This window comes from Rutidosis leptorrhynchoides, chromosome 9 (assembly GCF_046630445.1).
Source record: "Rutidosis leptorrhynchoides isolate AG116_Rl617_1_P2 chromosome 9, CSIRO_AGI_Rlap_v1, whole genome shotgun sequence".
In the NCBI taxonomy this organism is placed as follows: Eukaryota; Viridiplantae; Streptophyta; class Magnoliopsida; order Asterales; family Asteraceae; genus Rutidosis; species Rutidosis leptorrhynchoides.
This window is the reverse complement of record NC_092341.1, coordinates 277,828,198-277,834,037: the sequence shown is the minus strand read 5'-3', so window position 1 is coordinate 277,834,037 and position 5,840 is coordinate 277,828,198. Positions and strand designations below refer to the sequence as shown.

The following is a 5,840-nucleotide window of genomic DNA, read 5'->3' as shown; positions in this document are numbered from 1 at the left end:
CACCCATAGGAACATGGCCCAAGTGAGTTCATCTAAGCCCAACTAGAGTCCAATTCGCCTAATGTTTTCTGCATTCTGCTGGAGGAGTAATTATCGTGGAACAACACCCTTTAGTGGTGTGGGGTTCGGTTATTATATATATAAAAAAAGAACAAACACAAGCAAGTGGGTACAACCTGCCATGTTTGTTATGGTTCGGCAGCAACAATCCAAAAAGAAGGAAAAGCACGTCGGCCACACTAGTTTCTTTTAATATTTAACATGTAGTAATTATTCACCTACTCCAGGGGGTCATCTACTTTACAATTTTCAGCCAAGATAGAAGAATAAATAAAGATAGGCGCTTTTCAGAAATATATATATCATGGGGTAAATCAAGGATGGTGCTTTGCATGGGTTGTTTGTGAAGATAGTGGAAGGCGATGGTGTTTAAGGTGGTATTTTGGGTTCACAAAGATAACAGAAAGTAAGGTGGTGTTTCATGCTTTGATCGACAGAACGAGAGCAGAGAAGGAAAGAAAAAAAAATATGAAGGAAGGTGGTGTTTTCGGGTTATAATTATATTCGAATGTGGTGAAGAGGATTAAATGGATCTGAAGTATTAGTTGTTATGGTTCGTTATTGAAGATGGTGGTTCTTGATGGCTTGGTTTTGAGGTTTCTCGGATGATCAGGAAGCAGATACTAGGTGCCGGTTTATTGAATTTAAGTGTTGGTTTTCGATGAAACAAGATTCTAGAGAGAGAGCAAAATAATTATATAGCAGTGAACGGTTTCGAACATATAGCAGCTAAATTTGTGATGGTTGTCTATGGTGATGAGGGTATTGAAGTTTTACTACCAAGATATGGAGATTAGGAAGTTAAATGATTGTGTGAATAACATGTAGTACTCGTTTGTTTTGTAATCAAATTGGTGTCGACAGGATATTCGAGCAAGAGATGAAGACAGATGAAAGAAGTAAGAGTACATAAAGCATGAGCACGATGGGTAACAGAATTTGGATTGTTCCTGTGGCCAAATTTCTGATTGGTACTTGATGAATCAATTATCTACAGTAAGAATTGTCAACAGAATTCATTCCTGTGTTTAGGTTTTTATATATCAGATATGATTTTTAAATAAATAAAAAATGCGTACAAATATGTAATTATATAAATATATAACTGTATTTATATATATGTATATCTGCATATGTAATTTCATATGTATATAACATTATTTTGTATATTTATATGTATTTATATATATCTGTGATTATATATTTGTTTATGTAATTTAATTTTAACTAATATTATTAATTGTTAATATATTAATGATAATAATATTGTTAATATTTATAATAATAAGAATAATAATATTAATATTAATAACAATAATAATAGAAAAGAATAATAGGTTTAATTATGAAAATGATCACTACAACAAAAGTGTACATATAGGACACCCAAATTGGTCCTATAATGTCACTTTATATGACCTTTTGGCCTGATAGGACCAACAGGAGATGTGTACCAACTAAGGCGGTCGTATTAAGTATAGACGCAAAAAAGTGTCGTAAAAGGTAATAAGATTATGAAACCAAATATCGGGTCCTATAATATAATTAACGACCACCTGGAAAAGTCCTTACAAGTACGTATCGTGTGACTTTTATTTAGATTGAGACATACAAAAGGGTCGTAAAAGTAAAAAAAAAAATTACATTAGTACCAACAAAGGGGTCCTATTTAAGTTTTATATTTATTAAGGACTAACAAAAATGGTCTCATTATTATGTTAGTACCCAAATAAGAGTCCCATTATAAAAAAAATACTACATTAGTACCAACAAAAAAGGTCCTAATGTATCGACATTCTTGTTTAGTACCAAGAAAAAAGGTCCCAATATACACAAATGTTACTATAGTACCACATAATAGGGTCCTGATATAATGATTTTTAAGGTTAGTACCACTAAAAAAAGTCCTTATATAAATTTATTAAACCTTAAAACCACAAAACGGGTCCTAATATATAATAAGGTGTTAGTTTAGTACCACATACAGAGTCCTAATATAATGTTTTCAAGGTTGGTACCATTAAAAAAGTCCTAATACAAATGTATTTTTAAACAATATAGCGTCCTATCAAGTAATAGTATTAAAACCATAAAATGAGTCCTATCAAGTCATAGTAATTCCGAATAGGTTTCTATATTCAGATCCAGTTTGGTTTTCGGATTTTGGCCAGTTTCAGTTTCAATGTCAGTTTTTATTTAATATGATAATGGACACCAATTAGCAATTTATACTAAAAATCAAATATGAAATAAAACATAATTAGATTTCAATAAATTATTCTCATAACATAAAAAGCACCAAACATAAAAAATTCACAAAATAATCCAACATATAAAGACATCGAATAACATTTGACAAAAAAATTAAAAACAATGAAAAGCAATACAGAACATCTTGGATAAGCAAGTATCTTTATCAGTCCAAAGGTACAACCTACAAATAAAGAAACCATATATTTTATAAGCATAAAATGCATATTATAAAAATTAATATAATCACAAATTTATGATAGGCATACCATTATGAACGTAGAAGGCCACGCGATAGACGTAATTATAGAGAGCAAAAAATAATCTGGCATTTCTCCATCCAACGCAAATCTTTAAGTTGGTGACACCTGCACCTTCAGGTGAAAAGAAGAAATCAAATAAACATTCGTTCAATAACTTGTCAAAGATCCAATTAACTTTTCAATTTAAACTTAAACAAAAGAAGGTGTAAATGCTAGAATTATATTATATTAAATATGAAAACTAACTAGATGTAACTATAAAAAGCATACTTTTTTCAAACCTTAAGCAAAAGTTTTTCAGTTCCTAAAAAAAACCAGCATCCCTGTCTGATTCCGGTAGCAAACTGACCAAATGCTCCAACTGTACACATGTGTGAGAGTCTGTACCAAGAAAGACCTTAACGCAAAGTTATGAACAACAAAAAAAATAAGTGTGAAGAGTTCACACAGTAGCAATCAGAGGTGACAATTTCGTCCTATAAATGGACTGAAGTCGATTCAGGTTACGTTTATCTCTAATAAAAAAAAACTAAATCAAGAACCGGGTCAAGTAATTCAAACAAGTCATAAGTCACCTGTACTTTTATAAGCATAAAACTCCTAGATAATAAAAAATTTCAAACCTAATTGACCCGCTCATTTTACCAACTCATTTAAGATCTTCGCTTAAATTAGACTAATGGATTCAAGAGTACCTCTCCGAGTTGTGCAAGAGCAACATGATATACACCTTTGAAATCAGGATTAGCCCACACTAACATTTTAAACTCATTTAATATACATTGAACACATGATTAAATATCATATATGTTACAAAATATAATATCATGATTTCCAAAAGGTGAGAACATAATACCTTGAAGTAGCTAAGATCTTTAATATAATAAAAGTATTTTATCCCTTGCTCGTAAGTATTTGATCTTTAATATCTAAAAGTTTCTATTAGCCACTTCATCAGTCGTAAATATATAGTGGTCAGGTATAATAACAATCTTTTCACGGTCCCAAACCTAAAACAATAACCACATAAGTCATAAGCTCACCACAACCATTTCGCATCATACTGCAAATTAAACGTACCACTAAAAAGGTAAAACAAATGTTTTGAATACTTCGGCATCATTTCCAAATTCTTTTTTAAATATTCGAATTGCACCCAGGCTACAAACATCACGTGTCATCAAAACATCAATGTTGACACATACATTTTCACCTGGGATCAAATGGGATTTTTCAGCAGCCCTAGAAAAGATCTTTTCTGTCATTGTCATACCGGTCCTAACTTGTAAAAATACATTCCAATTAGTCATAATCACACAATTCACCCATCTTTATCAATATTATCAAAAGTAAAACAAAAAATGGCAAAAAGGTAGAGCAAAATCAACAAAAAGCCCACAATAAAATTTTATTAGCTTCTCCACTTTATGATTTCAATTACTAAGTCAATAAGCTAAAACTGTACATAGATGAGCAAAAAACTCAAATTTCTTTTTTCCTATATATAATCAATCTATGATGCCATAATATTAGCTTTACATATGAAAGAAAAAAGCTAATCACTTTGCAACAATATTTGATGCTTGTTATAAAATTTTATATTATCACAAATTCATCAGTCATGTACACTTAACAAATAGTCCTATCACATGTATGTATCTATGTATCTATGTATCCCAGATTAAACAATCCAATCAAACTTGTCAAACAGATTTATCCTCCCTAAATAGCAGTTGTTCCCTTACTTAAGGTTTAAAACAACAAATAGTCGTACAAACGAATGACTTCTAACCACAAACCATAATAAGAACTATTTTAACAGTATTGATTAATTTCTAAATGAATGCTTATCCTTCCGAGCACATAAGCTTCAAATACAGACATAAGTTTCAGGAGAGGTATATAGCAAAGGAGTGATAATATTTTCTAAAGACTGACTTACAATATTAAACTCTCTTTCACTACAAAGGAGTGATAATCAACAACTGTCTCTTCATAAGTTTTAGGACATCAATATAGCATTCCCACCCCAAATTAAACCTTAAAACATTATTAACTGAAGCACCAATCCAGGAAATCTATATGTACGTTGGGGAATATACGTAATAAATTGAAATAATCCATGACGAACAAACCTGACGATGGTGAATTTCACGCAATTTATAACATCGATCAGTTTTGGCATTATTATCAGATCCAATGAGTTTTACAACAAATGAAAATACCAATCTAATTAAACCCTATAGATTGCAAAAGTTTGAGAAAAAAACAGTCATTTTGCATAGTTGTCTTCAAAAATTCGAATGAGAACTTCCATTGGAGAAATCAATGAAACAAATCAATTTTGATAAGTAATCGATTGAACAAATCGATTAAGAAATCGATTACTTAAACGATTGGAAAAAGCAATTAGTTAAAAAATCGATTACTTAAACGATTGTAAAAGGCAATTAGTTAAGAAATCGATTGAGAAAATACATGTACTTATATCTCTAGCAATGTTTTTAGGGAAATCGATTAAGACTGATTGAGAAAAGCAATCGGTTATGGATTAGGGTTTTAAAAAAGCAGCGATCCGTTTAGCATCTGTGATGGGAAGGGAGATTTTTGGGGAATTATAGAAGTGAAATAGATTTAGGATGAGAAAAGAATTTGAGATAAAGAGAGTTAATTTGGGCCGCTGGATCTTTAAAAATTTTTAAGCACAACTTTTTTTCTTTTAAGAAATGTAGATTCGTTACAAATATTAACAAACAAAAAAATGAATATTTTTTACTTTAATTTTACTTTAAATTATAACTTCGTTAAAAAAGTAACAGTACTCTTTTTTATTAACAATATTCCATTAACATTTTTCCATTACTAGGACAATTATTTTTGAAGTCATGGAGTATTCAAATTAGACAACTATCTTATTTCAATTAGATTAGATTGTAGATATGCTTCTACCTCTATTAGATTCTAATAGTTAGCAAATTTTCAATTGTTCCTGTGTATTGTAATTTCGTTCCGCTTCCTGTCTTTGTATCTCTAAAAATTATGTCATAAGCGGCGTCGGTGGTGGTAGCAGAGGCGGCGCCAACGATGGGAGAAGCGGCGATTGTGCCCCTTTTTCGTGTGTCGCACTTTGGGAAAACTGAAAAAAATAATAATAAGGGAATTGGTAGGGTTGATGGGGGTAGGGGTTGATAACTTTCTCATAAAAAATAGTTGGATATCCAGGATAAATGGGATTCAAAATTATTCAAATTTAAATTATTTTTGTCA

At 30.8% G+C, this 5,840-nt stretch overlaps 1 long non-coding RNA gene across 2 annotated transcripts; it reads right to left on the bottom strand.

The window, feature by feature from the left end:
• Positions 1 to 2,343: 2,343 nt before the first annotated feature.
• Positions 2,344 to 5,240, bottom strand: LOC139866391 (uncharacterized). 2 transcript variants are annotated; one of them, XR_011765431.1, is made up of 3 exons: positions 2,844 to 5,240; positions 2,580 to 2,684; positions 2,344 to 2,494 (listed from the first exon to the last, which is right to left on the bottom strand). It is a non-coding gene; the product is annotated as an uncharacterized lncRNA (long non-coding RNA). The 2 variants fall into 2 exon arrangements; XR_011765430.1 differs by having other exon boundaries at positions 2,855 to 5,240.
• Positions 5,241 to 5,840: the final 600 nt, after the last annotated feature.